The sequence below is a fragment of the Myotis myotis genome, unplaced genomic scaffold, assembly GCF_014108235.1.
Source record: "Myotis myotis isolate mMyoMyo1 unplaced genomic scaffold, mMyoMyo1.p scaffold_m19_p_24, whole genome shotgun sequence".
NCBI lineage: Eukaryota > Metazoa > Chordata > Mammalia > Chiroptera > Vespertilionidae > Myotis > Myotis myotis.
This window is the reverse complement of record NW_023416329.1, coordinates 3,482,986-3,502,041: the sequence shown is the minus strand read 5'-3', so window position 1 is coordinate 3,502,041 and position 19,056 is coordinate 3,482,986. Positions and strand designations below refer to the sequence as shown.

At 38.2% G+C, this 19,056-nt stretch overlaps 1 protein-coding gene across 3 annotated transcripts in view; it reads left to right on the top strand.

Moving 5' to 3' along the window:
- The window catches only part of PTPN20 (protein tyrosine phosphatase non-receptor type 20), a 183,727-nt gene that overhangs the window by 142,268 nt on the left and 22,403 nt on the right, over positions 1 to 19,056 (top strand). The window lies entirely within an intron of this gene.

Sequence of the window (19,056 nt, the reverse complement as noted above, 5' to 3'; positions counted from 1 at the left end):
GTCTGCATAAAGACTTGCATACAAATGCTCACAACAGTTTTATTTGCTATAGCCCCAAACTAAAAACAACTCAGTGTGGATAAAATAAATGTGGTATGCCCACACAATGGAATTACTACTCAGCAATAAAAAATAGCAAACTAATGATGCATTCAACAACATACAGTAATGTTGTATGCATTCAAAATAATTATCTGGAGTGAAAAACCCAATCAAAGGAGTATATACTGTACATTATAGGCTGAATTGAGTTCCTCCAAAATTTGTATGTTAAAGTCCTAACCCCCAGGACCTCAGAATGTGAGTGTACTTGGAGATAAGGCCTTTAAAGAGGTAATTAAGTTAAAATGAGGCTCTGGGATTTTGAAGCAAAGCCCTAACAATCTGTTTATAACTACTTTCATATATATATATATATATTTCCGCCTAATATGCAAATTATCCCCTCGGGAGTTCAATTGGGAGACTGGAAGTTTAGTCACTCACTATGATGTGCGCTGACGGGGGCGGGGCGGGGGAGGGCGGCATGGAACAAAGGAAGGCCCTGGCCAGCCCTGGCCAGCAGCCAGGGAAGGGAGGCCCCAACTGGCAGCCGGGAGGCCCCAACTGGCAGCCAGAAGGCCCCAATCAGCCCTGATCACTGGCCAGCAACCAGGCCTAGGGACCCTCCTCATACATGAATCTCATGCATGGGGCCTCTAATATATATATATATATATATATATATATATATATATATATATATATGCACACACATACACATACATATACATACACACACACACACATAATGCGTGTGTGTGTGTGTGTGTGTGTGTACTAGAGGACTAGAGGTCTGGCGCACTAAATTCGTGCATGGGTAGGGTCCCTAGGCCTAGCTGGCAATCAGGGCCAATCTCTGGGGCAACCGGCAGGGAAATCGGGGGGCCCCAATGGCATCTGCCTTGGCCCACCTGGCACCATCTGCTCACCAGCCCTGCGCCCCTACCACCGCTGGTCGCCTCCCTCTGAGGGGCAACCGGCGGGGTTATCAGGGGACCCCCGCTGGCACCCACCTTGGTTGGCCTGGGGCCTGTGGGCTGGGTGCAGCTCCTGCATTGAGCATCTGCCCTCTGGTGGTCAGCATGTGTCATAGCAACCAGTCATTCTGCTGTTTGGTCGATTTGCATATTAGGCTTTTATTATATAGGCTATGTATATATGTGTATATATCTTAATGTTGCCAGTATTACAGATGTCCCCCAGTTTTCCCACCTTCTTTGCCTCCCTCCACCAAGACCCTATCCCATTCCAGGCCTCCACTACACTATTGTCTGTGTACCTGAGTTCTTTAGTTAATTTCTTACTGTCTTCCCCCTCCCTCCCCTCTAAGATATGTCAGTCTCTTCTATGCTTCTATGCCTCTGGACCGATTTTATTCATCAGTTTATTATGTTCATTAGATTCTACAAGTAAGTGAGATCATGTGATATTTGTCTTTCTCTGACTGGCTTATTTCACTCAGCATAATACTCTCCAAGTCTCTCCATTCTATTCAACAGGAACCCATACAGTGGGTTCTCTTTTCATTTTGATGCTGGTTTCCTTTGCTATACACAAGCTTTATAGTTTAATGTAGTCACATTTGTTTATTTCCCTCTTTGTTTCTCTTGACCTAGAAGATGTATCAGTGAAAATTCTGCTACATGAGATGTCTGAAATTTTGCTGCCTATGTTTTCTTCTAGGATTTTTATGGTTTCCCAACTTACATTTAAGTATCTTACCTGTTTTGGGTTTATTCTTGTGTATGGTGTAAGTTGGTGGTCTAGTTTCATTATTTTGTCTGTACTTGTCCAGTTTCACTAACACCATTTATTGAAGAGACTGTCTTTTTTCTATTGTATGTTCTTGCTTCCTTTGCCAAATATTAATTGAGCATAATGATGTGGGTTGATTTCTGGGGTTTCTATTCTGTTCCGTTGATCTATATGCCTATTCTTGTGCCAGTACTAGACTGTTTTGACTACAATTGCTTTGTAGTATAACTTGAGATCTCGTATTATGATCCCTCCAACTTTGTTCTTTCTCAAGATTGCTGTGTCTATTTGGGTCTTTTTTAGTACCATATACATTTTTGGAATATTTTTTCTAGATCTGTGAAATATGCCATTGGCATTTTAATAGGAATTGTGCTGAATTGATAGATTGCTTTGAGTATTAAGTACATTTTAATAATGTTAATTCTTCCAATCCATGAGCATGGTATATTCTTCCAATTGTTTATATCTTCCTCTATCTCTTTTTTTTCAATGTTCTGTAGTTTTCTGAAGGTCTTTTATCGCCTTGGTTAATTTTATTCCAAGGTATCTTATTTTTTTGTTGTTGTGATGGTAAATTTTTATTTATTTAGTTAGTTTTCCTTTTTGAGATCTTATTTTTGGTGTATGGAAATGCCATCAATTTCTGGATGTTGATTTATATCCTGCTACTTTACCTAATTCATTTATTAATTCTAGTAGAATTTTGGTGGAGTCTAGGCTTTTCTATATACAATATCTTGTCATTTGTGAATAATCATAGTTTTATTTCCTCCCTTCCAATATTTTTTAATCTTTTTTTCTTGTCTAATAACTGTGGCTAGGACTTGCAGTATTATATTAAATAAGAGTAGTGAAAGTAGACATTCCTGTCTTGTTTCTGTTCTTAATGGAAACGCTTTTAGTTTTTACCCACTGAGTATGATGTTGGCTGTAGGTTCTTCATATATGGCCTATATTATCTTAAGGTATGATCCCTGTAATCCCACTTTCCTGATATTATTTTTATAAACAAAAGATTTTGTCGAATGCTTTTTCTGTGTCTATTGATATGATCATCTGATTTTCGTCTTTCATTTTGCTTATTGGTTGCGAATATTGTATCAGCCTTGCATACCTGGACTAAATTCCTCTTGGCCATGTTGTATGATATTTTTAATATATTACTGGATCCAATTTGCTAATACTTTGTTCAGGATTTTAGCATCTATGTTCATAGGGATAGTTGCCTATAATTCTCTTTCTTTGTAATATCTGTATCTGGTTTAGGAATTAGGATAATGTTGGCCTTGTAAAATGAGCTTGGAAGAAGTCTTCCTTCCTCTTGAAATTTTTTGAATAGTTTGAGGAGGATAGGCATTAGTTTTTCTTTGAATATTTGGTAAAAGTAGCCTGTGAAGCCATCCATTCCAGGACTTTTGTTTGCTGGGAGATTTTTTATTGCTGCTTCATTTTCATTAGTTGTTATCTGCCTATTCAAGTTTTCTGATTCTTCCTGATTAAGTTTTGGAACATTATATTTTTCTAGGAATTTGTCCATTTTGTCCAGGTCCAGTTTGTTGGCATATAGTTGTTCATAGTATTTTCTTACAATCCTTTCTATTTAGATTGCATCAGTTGTTATTTTGTTTCTGATTTTATTATTTGTTTGTTTGTTTGTTTGTTTGTTTATTTATTTATGAGTCTGGGTAAAGCTTTATCACTCTTGTTTATCTTTTCAAAGAACTACCTCTTGGTTTCATTGATCTTTTGTATTGTTTATTTAATCTCTATGGTTTTTATTTTTGGTCTAATCTTTATTATTTCCTTCCTTCTACTTTCCCTGGGCTTTTCACATTATTCTCTTTCTGATTCTTTCCATAGTAGTATTAGATTTTTTGAGCTTTTCCTTGTTTTTTGAAGTAGGCTTGTAATGCTCTGAACTTCCCTCTCAGGACTGCTCTCACTGTGCCTCATAGATTTTGGATTGTTGTGTGTTCCTTTTTATTCATTTCCAGGAAGTTTTTTATTTTTTCCTTAATCTCATTAGTAATCCATTCATTATTTAATAGCATGCTATTTAACTTCCATGTGTTTGAATGCTTTTGAGGTTTTTTTTATTGTAGTTGATTTCTAGTTTCATGCCACTGTGATCTGAGAAGATGTTTGATGGATTTCAGTCTTCTTTAATTTGTTAAGGGTTATTTTGTGTCTTAGCATATGATCTATCTTTGACAATGTTCCATATGTATTTGAAAAGAACGCATATTTTGATGCTTTTGGATGAAATGTCCTATAAATATCTACTGTTTTGATTACTGTAGCTTTGTAGTATAGTTATAAGTCAGGGACTGTGATACCTCAGGCTTTCTCCCCTCCCCCTCTTAGGATTGCTTTGCCTATTTGGGTTCCATGTAAATGTGAGGATTTTTTTTTAAATTTTATTTTCTTGTTTAAAGTATTACAAATAGTAGTACATATGTCTCCTTTGTTTCCCCCATTGACCTTCCCCTGCCCCCCCCCCTACCCCTCGGCACATGTCCTTATCCCACCCCCCCAGTGTCTTTTGTCCATTGGTTATGCTTATATGCATGCATATAAGTCCTTCGATTAATCTCTTACCCTCCCCCCCCAACACTCCCCAGCCTTGACAATCTGTTCAATGCTTCTCTGCCTGGCTTATTTCACTTAGCATAATGCTCTCCAGTTCCATCCATGCTGCTGCAAATGGTAAGAATTCCTTCTTCTTTATAGCAGCATAGTATTCCATTGTGTAGATGTACCATAGTTTTCTAATCCACTCATCTGCTGATGGGCATTTAGGCTGTTTCCAAATCTTAGCTATGGTGAATTGTGCCACTATGAACATAGGGGTGCATATATCCTTTCTGATTGGTGTTTCTGTTTTCTTGTGATATATTCCTAAAAGTGGTATTACTAGGTCAAATGGCAGTTCCATTTTTGAGGAAACGCCATATTGTTTTCGACAATGGCTGCACCAGTCTGCATTCCCACCAGCAGTGCATGAGTGTTCCTTTTTCACCGCATCATCTCCAGCACTTGTCATTTGTTGATTTGTTGATGATAGCTATACTGACAGGTATGAGGTAGTACCTCATTGTTGTTTTGATTTGCATCTCTGGGATGATCAGTGACTTTGAGCATGTTTTCACGTGTCTCTTGGCCTTCTGAATGTCCCTTTTTCAAAAAGTTTCTATTTAGGTCCTTTTCCCATTTTTTGATTGGGTTGTTTATCTTCCTTTTGTTAAGGTGTATGGGTTCCCTATAAATGTTGGAAATTAAACCCTTATCGGAGATAACATTGGCAAATGTGCTTTCCCATGCAGTGGGCTTTCTTGTTGTTTTGTTGATGGTTTCTTTTGCTGTGCAGAAGCTTTTTAGTTTGATGTAGTTCCATTTGTTTATTTTCTCCTTAGTCTCTCTTGCCCTAGGATCTGTGTCTGTAAAGATATTGCTATGACATATGTCTGAAATTTTGCTGCCTATGGAGTCTTGTAGGGTTTTTATGGTTTCCTGTCTTACATTCAAGTCCTTTAGCCATTTTGAGTTTGTTTTTGTGTATGGTGTAAGTTGGTGGTCTAGTTTCATTTTTTTTGCATGTATCTGACCAAATTTCCCAGCTCCATTTATTAAAGAGGCTGTTTTGACTCCATTGTATGCTATTGCCTCCTTTGTCAAATATTAATTGAGTATAATGGCTTCGGTCAATTTCTGGGTCCTCTGTTCTGTTCCATTGGTCTATATGTCTGTTCTTGTGCCAGTACCAGGCAGTTTTGAGAACAGTGGTTTTGTAATACAGCTTGATATCTGGTATTGAGATCCCACCTACTTTGTTCTTCATTCTCAGGACAGCTGCAGCTATTTGGGCTCTTTTTTTTTTATACCAGATGAATTTTTGGAGTGTTGGTTCTAGATATTTGAAATATGCCGTTGGTATTTTAATGGGGATTGCATTGAATTTGTAGATTGCTTTGGGTAGTATGGACATTTTAATGATGTTGATTCTACCAATCCATGAACACGGTATGTTCTTCCATCTGTTTATGTCTTCCTCTATCTCTTTTTTCAACGTCCTGTAGTTTTCTGAGTAGAGGTCTTTTACGTCCTTGGTTAAGTTTATTCCTAGGTAGCTTAATTTTTTTGGTGCAATAGTAAATGGGATTGATTTTTTAGTCTCTCTTTCTGTGAGTTCACTATTGGTGTATAAAAAGGCCATAGATTTTTGGGAGTTAATTTTGTATCCTGCTACATTGCCAAATTCATTTACTAGGTCTAGTAGTTTTTTGATGGACTCTTTGGGGTTTTGTATGTATAGTATCATGTCATCTGCAAGTAAGGACAGTTTTACTTCCTCTTTTCCAATTTGGATGCCTTTTATTTCTTCTTGTTTAATTGCAATGGCTAATACTTCCAATACTTTGTCTAACAGGAGTGGTGAGAGTGGGCATCCCTGTCTTGTTCCTGTTTTTAGGGGAAATGGTGTTAGTTTTTGTCCATTGAGTATGATGTTGGCTGTGGGCCTGCCATATATGGCTTTTATTATGTTGAGGTATGATCCTTCTACTCCCATCTTGCTGAGAGTTTTTATCAGAAATGGGTGTTGGATTTTGTCAAATGCTTTTTCTGCATCAATTGATATGACCATGCGGTTTTTTTCTTTCAATTTGTTTATGTGATGTATCACGTTTATTGATTTGCGTATATTGTACCATCCTTGCATCCCTGGGATAAATCCTACTTGGTCATGGTGTATGATCTTTCTGATGTACTGGTGGATCTGATTTGCTAAGGTTTTGTTGAGGATTTTGGCATCTATGTTCATGAGGGATATTGGCCTGTAATTCTCCTTCATTGTGTTGTCTTTCCCTGGTTTTGGTATTAGGGTGATGTTGGCTTCATAGAATGAGCTTGGAAGTGTTCCTTCCTCTTGAATTTTTTGTAGTAGTCTGAGGAGGATAGGGTTTAGTTCTTCCTTGAATGTTTGGTAAAACTCCCCTGTGAAGCTGTCTGGTCCTGGGCTTTTGTTTGCTGGAAGCTTTTTGATGACTGCTTCAATTTTTTCCATAGTTATTGGCCTGTTGAGATTTTTAGATTCTTCCTGATTTGATTGAGTTTTGGAATGTTGTATTTTTCTAGGAATTTGTCCATTTCCTCCAGGTTGTCTAGTTTGTTGGAGTAGAGCTGTCCATAGTATTTTTTAACAATCATTTGTATTTCTGTGAGGTCTGTTATTTTGCCTCTATCGTTTCTGATTTTGTTTATTTGGGTCCTCTCTCTTTGCTTCTTGGTGAGCCTGGCTAGAGGTTCATCAATCTTGTTTATCCTTCCAAGGAACCAACTCTTGGTTTTGTTGATCTTCTGTATTGATTTTTTAGTCTGTTTCATTTATCTCCACTCTGATCTTTATTATTTCCTTCCTTCTCTTTTGCTCGGCTTTTCTTGTTGCTCTCTTTCTAACTCTTTGAGTTGTAGGGTTAGACAATTTATTACCATTCTTTCCTGATTTTTGAGGTAGGCCTGTAGAGCTATGAACTTCCCTCTCAAGACATCTGTCACTGTGTCCCATAGATTTTGGATTGTTGTGTTTTCATTGTCGTTTGTTGCCATGATGCTTTTTATTGCTTCTTTGATCTCTCTGGTAAACCAGTCATTGTTTAATAGCATGCTATTTAGCCTCCAGGTGTTTGATTTTTTTATTGTTTTTATTGTAGTTGATTTCTAATTTTATGCCATTGTGATCTGAGAAGATGCTTGATATGATTTCTATCTTCTTGAATTTGAAGAGACTTTGCCTGTGACCCAATATATGGTTTATCTTTGAAAATGACCCATGTGCACTTGAGAAGAATTTATATTCTGTGGCTTTAGTGTGAAATGTTCTGAAGATGTCAATTAATCCCGTTTGATCTAGTGAGTCATTTAGGATTGATATTTCTTTGCTGAGTTTTTGTTTAGAGGATTTGTCCAATGGTGATAGTGGGGTATTAAAGTCCCCTACTATTACTGTGTTGCTGTCAATCTCTCCCTTGATATCCTCCAGAAGCTTTTCATGTATTTGGGTCCTCCTGTATTGGGTGCATATATGTTTACCAGAGTCATTTATTCTTGTTGGATTGCTCCGTTTATTATTATGAAGTGGCCTTCCTTATCTCTTGTTATGTCCTTCACCTTGAGATCTAATTTGTCAGATATAAGTATTGCTACCCCAGCTTTTATTTTCATTTCCATTCGCTTGAAAAACCCTTTTCCATCCTTTCACCATCAGTCTTTGTGAGTCCTTTGGTCTGAGGTGGATTTCCTGTAGACAGCAGATATGTGGGTCATGTTTTCTTATCCACTCAGCTACCCTTTGTCTTTTGATTGGGGCATTTAATCTATTTACATTTAAAGTTATTATTGATAGGTACTTGTTTGTCGCCATTTTTATTCTTTACGCCTGTGTTCCTTCTCCACTTCCTATTTCTTCTTTTTACAGCAGACCCTTTAGCATTTCTTCCATTGCTGGTTTGGTGGTAATAAACTCTCGTAGTCCTTTTTTGTCTGTGAAGCTCCTGATTTCACCCTCAGTTTTGATTGATAGCCTTGCTGGGTACAGTATTCTTGGATTCAGACCCTTCCTTTGCATGACTTTGTATATTACATTCCATTCCCTTCTGGCCTGATGTGTTTCTGTTGAGAAATCAGTCGCTAGTCTGATGGGGAATCCTTTGTAGGTAATTTTCTGTCTCTCTCTGGCTGGTTTTAAGATTCTTACTTTGTCATTGGTGTTTGCCAATTTAATTATAATGTGCCTTGGCATTGGCCTTTTGGGGTTCATTTTGTTTGGGACTCTGTGAGCTTCTTGGATTTGTGTGTTTTTTCTTCCCTATATTAGGGAAGTTTTCTGTCATTATTTCTTCAAACAGGTTTTCTATTCCCTGCTCAGTTTCCTCTTCTTCTGGTACCCCTGTTATGCAGATGTTGTTTCATTTTATGTTGTTCCAAAATTCCCTTAGGCTCTCCTCCTGTTTTTTACTTTTTTTTTCTAGATGCTGCTCCGCTTTGGTATTTTTTCCTACCTTACCTTCTAGCTCACTGATGTGGTCCTCTGCTTCTTCTAATCTACTGTTGATGCTTTCTATTGAGTTCCTTATAGCAGCAATGCCATTTTTCATTTCTTCTTGGTTCTTCCTCATTTCCTCTTGATTTTTACACATATTGTTGAATTTGTCTTCCATTCTTTTCAGTTACCTTTTGACCATTTCTCCAAATTCTTTCTCTGACATATTGCTTGTCTCCATTTCATTTACTGCCTTTTCTGGTGATGCCTCCTTTTCTTTCATATGTGGGCTGTTTCTTTGTCTCTCCATGATCTCTCTTCTCTGGGTGTCTGGTTTTGTAGTTCTCTCTCTCCTGTGTTTATTTAAAGGCACAAAATACAACACAACAAGGCACAATGCACAAGGCACTGAACAAAGTGTATTCATGATATGAATAACCCCAAATAAAGGTAACCATCAGAGAAAAGAGAATTAGGGGATAAGAAAATAATGGAGTGTAAAAATGATATTGGGCAAAGAAAAAAAAGTAAGAGAAAATAAAGAGAGTAAAAACGAAGGAGGGAAAACTATTTATATGGGGAAAATACTCTTATAGGACAACCACTAATCCCAAAAAATGCAAAGAACAAACACCCAGAGTTGAATGAAAACTACAAACAACAACTAATAGCAAGTGAGGAGAAGAAAAACAGAAGCAAAAAATAAACAGAAACAAAAACAACAAAAGAAGAGAAACAATTTCACAAACAAGCACAAAAGAGAACCAATCTAATCAACAATCAAGCAAACAATAGGACAGAGAGAAAGCAAGCAAAATAAAACAAAATAAAATACAAAAACCTATAACAAAAAACCAAAACAAAACAATAACAATAACAACAGCAGCAAAAACAAAAAAGGGAATAGAGAAAAAAGAAAAAACAATTGTGAAGAAAAAGGAGAGAGAGGTGTGTATGGACTTAGTGAAGGGGATCGGAAATTAGATATATAAGTAGGATGATTTTTTTTTAACAGGGTAAAAAGAAAGAATAGGTAAAATATAAAGCAGGAATAGGGTAAGAGAAACTGAACAACAAAATGGGGAAAGTGAGGAAGAGAGTGTTGGCATAAAGGTAATATTGAGATAGAGTAAAATAATACTAAAGGAAAAATGAAAATAGAATGTAGAACACTATTTCCAAATTAAAATAAAGAGAAAATAAAATACTTTTTTTTTAAAAAAAAGGTAAAATAGTGATAGTAATAATACTGATTAAAAGTAAAAATATAATAATTAAAAAGGTAAAATCAAGTCAGGAAAAAAGAAAAAAATTAGTTTCTTAAGTAAAAAATGAAAAAATAAAAATGTGTAGTAGTGAAAGTCATTCACTTCCTTTACTGTACTGTTTGTCATGCCTGTTTCCTGTAAGTGGTCAGGACAGTATTGAAGTTCCCTGTGTTCCACTGATCCTCTTATTGTAAGCCACAGTCCTGATTTTCAAGCTGGCTGTGTTTCTGTGTTTCTTAGATTCCTTTGTGCGCAAACTCACGACTTTTACCCTCTGGGACTGTGCACTTTTTCCCCCTGGCACTAAGCAGCCAGGTTACTGGTAAAATTTCAGGGTGCTTTTTTGCACCCAGTCCTGCTATGGGTTGATTTTTAGAGTTCCCTTGTGCCAGCAGCCCTGAAGATTCCCTTCCACATTTGAGGATCACGCTAGCCCCAAAGGCCACGGGTTTTTGTGGGCACAGACTTCCCCAAACCTAGATCCAGTTCGCACATTTCTCTCTCCTTCCTGGATCGCAGACCTCACCTTTTCCTATGTGAAATCTGACCTTTCTGAGAAGGTGGAGAGCTCCTCCGAGTCAGCATCCGTGCTGCTGGAGATCCGGTGTTCCTGGGTTCGCAGCTGTTCCCTGGGTGTTTTTGTAGATTCCCAGGATGTATAGGTTTTCGATAACAACCACGCTCCCCTTTAAGATGGTGCAGTCTCCACAGCAGAGCTGGCCGCTCCGGGAGAGATTTCAGCAGCAGTGGAGGCTGCCAGGTCAGGGGAACCCCAACAGTCCCTTGGAGTATAGCTGTCCCTTACCCACAAATATACACTCCTCGTATGTCCACATGCTCTCCTTTTGTTCTCTCATTCACACTATCTTGTAGTCTGCCTTCCCAATGGCAGCCATCTTCCAAAAAAAAATTTAAATGTGAGGATTTTTTTGTTTTATTTTTGTGGAAAATACCGTTCAGATTTGGATGGAGATTGAATTAAATCTGTATATTATTTTAGATAATATGGCCATTTAAAAATGTTAATTCTTTGAATTCATGAATGTGAACTATCTTTTCAATTTTGTGTCTTCCTCAATTTTCCCCCACAATGTCTTGTAGTTTTGAGTGTACCAGTTTTTTGCTTCCTTTTTAAAGTGTAATCCTAGGTATTGTATTCTTTCTGTTGCAATTGTAATTGGGATTGTTTTCCCATTAGTTGCTCTTTCTGATATTTTGTTGTTAGTATATAGGAATGTAATGGATTTTGTAATGATATTAACTTTGTATCCTGCAACTTTACTATATTTTTTATTGTTTTTAATATTTTGGAGGAGTCTTTAGGGTTTTCTATACAGAGAATCATGCTATCTTCAAAGAGTGACAGTTTTAGTCATTCATTCCCAATTTTGCTGTCTTTTATTATTTTATTTTATTTTTTGCCTGGTTGTTTATGGCCAGGACTTACAGAACTATGTTGAATAACACTGGTGAGAGTAGACACCCTTGTCTTGTTCCTGATCATAGTGAAAAAGCTTTCAGTTTTTCATCATTTAGCTGAGGGGTTGTCTTAATGGCCTTTTTTATGTTGAAGTAGTTTCCTTCTATACTCATTTTATTGAGTCTTTTAATTATAAATGGATGTTGTATCTTGCCAAATGCTTTTTCTGCACCTATTGATATTCTCCTATCATTGTTACCCATTATTTTGTTAATGTGGTGTACCACAATGATTAATTTGTGTATATTGAGCCATCCTTGCATCCTGGAATGAAGCCCATTAGATCGTGATGTATGATCCTTTAATGTATTATTGTACTTAGTTTGCAACTATATGTTTAGGATTTTCATATCTATGTTGATCAGATATGTTGGCATTTAATTTTCTTTTTGTTGTCCTTGCCTGGTTTGGTATCAGGGTAATGTTGGCCTTATAAAATGAGTTAGGAATTGTTCCCGCGTCTTCAATTTTTTAGAAGAGTTTGAGGATAGGTATTAAATTTTCTGTGAATATTTGGTATGATTTACCAGTGAAGCCATCTGGCCTTGGACTTTTATTTTAGGGGAGATTTATTTTTTAAAAAATTTCCTTATTGATTAAGGTATTACATATGTGTCCTTATCCCCCCCCCCCAACCCCCCCCCCCCCCCCCATCCTCACCCTCCTGTTGTCTGTGTCCATTGGTTAGGCTTATATGCATGCATACAAGTCCTTTGGTTGATCTCTCCCCCTTACCTCTCCCCTCCCCTACCTTCCCTCTGAAGTTTCACAGTCTGATCGATGCTTCTCTGTCTCTGGATCAGTTTATGTTCATTATATTCCATAAATGAGTGAGATCATGTGATATTTATCTTTCTCTGACTGGCTTATTTCACTTAGCATAACTTATTATTGCTTCAATTTAGGTTTTTCAATTCTTTATGGTTCAGTCTAGGAAGCTTATATATTTACTAGTATATTTATAAGAATTTGTCCATTTCTATGAAGTTATCAAATTTCGTGGTATATAGACTTTCATAGTATTCTTATATAAATCTTTGTATTTCTGTAGTGTCAATGATAATATTTTCCCTTTTATTTGTGATTTTATTTATTTGAGTCTTCTTTTTTCCTTCTCATAAGTCTAGCCAGAGGTTTGTCAATTTTGTTAATCTTTTCAAAGAATCAGCTCTGTTTTATTATTTTTTCATTGTATTTTTTTGTTTTCTATTTCATTTATTTCTGCTCTAATTTATGTTATTTTTTCCTTCTACTGATTTTGTGCTTTGTTTTTCTCTTGCTCTTTAAAGTGTAATGTTAGGTTATTTATTTGAGATTTTTCTTGTTCTTGGGTTAGGCCTGTAATACTATAAACTTCCCTCTTAGTACTGTTTTGCTGCATCCCCAAAATTTTTGTCTGTATTATTTTCATTTTCATTTATTTCTATGTATGTTTTGATCTCTTATTTTATCTTTGATCCAATAGTTTTTCAGTAGCATGCTGTTTAATTTCCACAAATTTGTAGTTTTTCCACCTCCTTCCCCCTCCTCCCCCCCACCTTTCTTCTTATAATTTCCAGTTTCATACCATTGTGGTGAGAAAATATGTTTGGTGTGATTTCAATCTTTTAAAATTTATTGAGGTCAGTTTTGTGCCTCAACATATGCTCTATCCTTGAGATGGTTTTGTATGCACTTGAGAAGAATGTATATTCTGTCATTTGTGGATGCAAAGTTCTAATAATATTGATTATATTCACAGTAGTAGCCCAGTGCACAAAATTTTTGCACATTAAAAGGGAATTAATTGCCCTAACCAGTTTGGCTCAGTGGATAGAGTGTTGGCCTGCGGACTCAAGGGTCCCAGGTTCAATTCTGGTCAAGGGCATGTACCTTGGTTGCGGGCACATTCCCAGTGGGGAGTGTGCAGGAGGCAGCTGATCGATGTTTCTCTCTCATCGATGTTTCTAACTCTCTATCCCTCTCCCTTCTTCTCTGTAAAAAAATCAACAAAATATATTTTTTTAAAAAGGGAATTAATTAGCAGAGATATTTTAATGTTGCTATTTGCCCTTTCTCTATAATAGAAGTGTGAGAGATGAAAGGAAATTAGTAAAATGTATATGAAAATCATATATAAATTTATTAATAAATAAACAGTAACAAAAGGATATAACAACAACAGAGGCATGATATAAAAACAACAAAAACATGATATGAAGACAACAGAAACATGATATGAAAACAACAGTGATGCAAACAATGACTGATAAAGTGATTAAACTTATTCTAATATCTCCCTGTACACCACATTAAGAGTGAAAAAACTTTCAGAGTTCTTGACTAATTTCCCTTGTGATGAAGTACTTAGAACTTTAACTGTACATCACATACTTTTCAAACTCGAGAGAAAGCAACATATAACTGATCATGTGCAAAAACGGGTTCAGGTAGGAACATGCCTACTCTGTCTAGAGTTTGTCCTTGTGATTTATTAATAGACATCACAAATGCTGGCATCACGGGAAACCATCGTCAGATCAATTTAAATGGGAAGCCAGTGTCAGATGGGGACAAATTAATTCTTGGAATCAGAACAGCTTCTCCCTCTGCAGATCCTGTAAACATCTTGGTCACGCCCTTACTTTGCCTGGTAGCATCTGCTATAAACTAAAGGCATGGCTGTGGGTGTGGTCGCTGTCTCTCAGAGAAGCAGCATCCCACCGAGACCCGGCTTTCATTCTCTTGTCTGTCTTTTCTAAGCCTTTCAGCCGCCCCACTCAGGTGTGCTGGTGCGCACACTTTAGAAAGATCTGCCTCCAAGCTCCCAGGGCGGGTTCCTGCCTCAGACTCCGCCCTTACAGGAAACAGCTTGGGGGAGGGCGCAGCTGTTGCCAAGACAATCCCTGTAGGACTGTGACAAACACCACCCATGGTTTTTTTATAAGTAGATGGTCTAATGTGTCATCAGATACATACACACACACACACACACACATACACACACACACACTAGAGGCCCAGTGCACGAAATTCGTGCATGGGAGGGGGGTCCCTCAGCCTGGCCTGCACCCTCTCCAATCTGGGACCCCCTCAGGGGATCTCCGGCAGTCAGACATCCCTCTCTCAATCCAGGACTGCTGGCTCCTAATCGCTCACCTGCCTGCCAGCTCGCTCCTAACCACTCACCTGCCTGCCTGATCACCCCTAATTGCCTCTGCTTGCTGGCCTGATTTCTCCCTAATTGGTCCCCTGCTGACCTGGTCGCCCCCTAACTGCCCCCCTGGCAGCCTGGTCACCCCCTAACTGTCCGGAAGGAAGTCAGATGTCCGGAAGATGTCTGGTCAACCTGTTCTGGTCTAATTAGCATATTACCCATTTATTATTTCAGAGAGGAAGGGAGAGGGAGAGAGAGAAACATCAATGATGAGAGAGAATCATCGATAGACTGCCTACTGCACACCCCTCCATCCCCACTGGGGATCGAGACACAACCCGGGCATGTGCCCACACCAGGAATCAAACTGTGACCTTCTGGTTCATAGGTCAAAGCTCAACCACTGAGCCATGCAGGCCAGGCTCTAATGTGTCATTTGAAGTTGATATTTTCTTATTAATTTTCTCCTTGAATGGTTGATTCGTTGTTGTAAATGAGGCATTTAGGTTCCCTACTATGATTTTTGTCAATTTCTCCATTTAGGTCTGATAGTAATTGCTGTATATATTTTGGTGCTCCCAGGTTTTGTGTGTGTGTGTGCACGCGCGCGTGTGTGTGTATTCTATATAATAAAAGGGTAATATCTAAATTGACCTTAACAGCAGTATGACTGGGAACAACTGGTCACTATGACACACACTGACCACCAGGGGGCAGACGCTGAATGCAGGAGCTGCCCCCTGGTGGTCAGTGCGCTCCCACAGGGGGAGCTCTGCTCAGCCACAAGCCAGGCTGACGGCTGCCAGCACTGCAGTGGTGGTGGGAGCCTCTCCCTCCTCCTCAGCAGCACTAAGGATGTCCAACTGCAGCTGAAGCCTGCTCCCTACTGGCAAGTGAACATCCCCTGAGGGCTGCCAGACTGCAAGAGGGCACAGGCTGGGCTGAGGGACCACCCCGAGTGCACAAATTTTTGTGCACCAGGCCTCTAGTGTATATATGTGTGTGCGCATGTGTGTGTGTGTGTGTGTGTGTGTGTGTGTGTGTATAAATATCTGAGTGTTATGTCTTCTCTGGATGCCATTTGCTTAGAGTACCATATTCCACCTCTTCATTTTAGTCTGTGTTTATCTTTGGAGCTGAGATGGATCTCCTGTAGGCAGCAAGTCGGGTCTTGTTTTTTAATCTATCCTGCTGCTCTATGCCTCTTGATTCATGAGTTCAGTCCGTTTTCTTATTTATTTATTTATTTATTTATTTATTTATTTATTTATTATTATTAGTTAAGGTATTACAAATGTGTCCTCATCCCCCCCCATTAACCCCCAACCTCCCCCCCCACACAAACTCATGCTCCCATCCCCCTGTTGTCCATGTCCATTGGTATGGCTTATATACATGTATACAAGTCCTTCGGTTGATCTCTTCCCCTTACCCCCGCCCTCCCCTACTTTCCTTCTGGGGATTGATAGCCTGATCGCTGTTTCTCAGTCTTTGGGTCTGTCCCTTTTCATCAGTCTATGTTGTTCTCTATAATCCACAAATGAGTGAGATCATGTGGTATTTATCTTTCTCTGACTGGCTTATTTCACTTAGCATAATGCTCTCCAGTTCCATCCATGCTGTTGCAAAAGGCAAGAGTTCCTTTTTTTTTACCGCAGCATAGTATTCCATTGTGTATATGTACCACAGTTTTCTAATCCACTCATCTGCTGATGGGCACTTAGGCTGTTTCCAAATCTTAGCTATGGTGAATTGTGCTGCTATGAACATAGGGGTGCATATATCCTTTCTGATTGGTGTTTCTGGTTTCTTGGGATATATTCCTAGTAGTGGGATCACTGGGTCAAATGGGAGTTCCATTTTTAGTCTTCTGAGGTAGCTCCATACTGTTCTCCACAGTGGCTGCACCAGTCTGCATTCCCACCAGCAGTGCAGAAGGGTTCCTTTTTCTCCACATCCTCTCCAACACTTATTGTTTGTTGATTTGTTGATGATAGCCATTCTGACAGGTGTGAGATGATAACGCATTGTCGTTTTGATTTGCATCTCTCGTATAATTAGTGACTTTGAGCAGGTTTTCATATGTCTTTCGGCCTTCTGTATGTCCTCTTTCGAAAAGTGTCTATCTAGGTCCGTTGCCCATTTTTTTATTGGATTGTTTATCTTCCTTTTGTTAAGTTTCATGAGATCCCTGTAAATGTTGGAAATTAAACCTTTATCGGTGGTATCATTGGCAAATATGTTCTCCCATGTAGTGGGTCTTCTTGTTGTTTTGTTGATGGTTTCCTTTGCTGTGCAAAAGCTTTTTATTTTGATGTAGTCCCATTTGTTTATTTTCTCTTTAGTTTCCATTGCCCTAGGAGCATTATCAGAGAAGAAATTTCTTCGGCATATGTTTGCGATTTCTCTGCCTGTGGATTCCTCTAGTATTTTTATGGTTTCCCATCTTACGTTTAAGTCTTTTATCCATTTTGAGTTTATTTTTGTGTATGGTGTGAGTTGGTGATCTAGTTTCATCCTTTTGCATGTATCTGTCCAATTTTCCCAACACCATTTATTGAAAAGACTGTCTTGACTCCATTGTATGCTCTTGCCTCCTTTGTCGAATATCAATTGGGCATAGTGGTTTGGGTTGATTTCTGGGGTCTCTATTCTATTCCATTGATCTATATGTCTGTTCTTGTGCCAGTACCAAGCTGTTTTAAGAACAGTGGCTTTGTAATACAGTTTGATATCTGGTATTGAGATCCCACCTACTTTGTTCTTTCTCAGGATTGCTGCAGCTATTCGGGGTCTTTTTTTATTCCAGATGAATTTTTGGAACGTTCGTTCTAGATCTGTGAAATATGCTGTTGGTAATTTAATGGGGATTGCATTGAATCTATAAATTGCTTTGGGTAGTATGGACATTTTGATGATGTTGATTCTACCAATCCATGAACACGGTATATTCTTCCATCTGTTTATGTCTTCCTCTATCTCTTTTTTCAGTGTCCTGTAGTTTTCAGCATATAAGTCTTTTACCTCCTTAGTTAAGTTTATTCCTAGGTATTTTAATTTTTTTGGTGCAATGGTAAATGGGATTGCTTCTGTAGTTTCACTTTCTGTAAGTTCACTATTGGTGTAAAGAAATGCCATGTATTTCTTAGCATTAATTTTGTATCCTGCTACATTGCCGAATTCATTTATTAAGTCTAATAATTTTTTGATGGAGTCTTTAGGGTTCTGTATGTACAGTATCATGTCATCTGCAAATAAGGACAGTTTTACTTCTTCTTTTCCAATCTGGATGCCTTTTATTTCTTCTTCGTGTCTGATCGCAATGGCTAGTACTTCCAGTACTATGTTGAACAGGAGTGGTGAGAGGGGGCATCTCTGTCTTGTTCCTGTTTTTAGGGGGAATGGTTTTAGTTTTTGCCCATTGATTATGATGTTGGCTGTGGGTTTGTCATATATGGCTTTTATTATGTTGAGGTATGATCCCTCAATTCCTATCTTGCTGAGAGTTTTTATCAAGAAAGGGTGTTGGATTTTGTCAAATGCTTTTTCCGCATCAATTGATATGACTATGTGGTTTTTCTCTCTCAATTTGTTTATGTGATGTATCACATTTATTGATTTGCGGATATTGTACCATCCTTGCATCCCTGGGATAAATCCTACTTGGTCATAGTGTATGATCTTTTTGATGTACTGCTGGATCCGATTTGCTAGGATTTTGTTGAGGATTTTGGCATCTATGTTCATGAGGGATATTGGTCTGTAATTCTCTTTCATTGTATTGTCTTTATCTGGTTTTGGGATTAGGGTGATGTTGGCTTCATAGAATGAGCTGGGAAGTGTTCCTTCCTCTTGGATCTTTTGACATAGTCTGAGGAGGATAGGTTTTAGGTCTTCCTTGAATGTTTGGTAAAACTCCCCTGTGAAGCCATCTGGCCCCGGGCTTTTGTTTGCTGGAAGCTTTTTGATTACTGCTTCGATTTCCTCCATAGTTATTGGCCTATTGAGATTTTTAGATTCTTCCTGGTTAAGTTTTGGAAGGTTGCATTTATCTAGGAATATGTCCATTTCCTCCAGGTTGTCTAGTGTGTTGGAGTAGAGTTGTTCATAGTATTTTCTAACAACCCTTTGTATTTCTATGGGGTCTGTTGTTATTTCTCCTCTTTCATTTCTGATTTTGTTTATTTGGGTCCTCTCTCTTTGTTTCTTGGTGAGCCTGGCAAGAGGTGTATCAATCTTGTTTATCCTTTCAAAGAACCAGCTCTTGGTTTTGTTGATCTTTTGTATTGTTTTTTTGGTCTCTATGTCGTTTATCTCCGCTCTGATCTTTGTTATT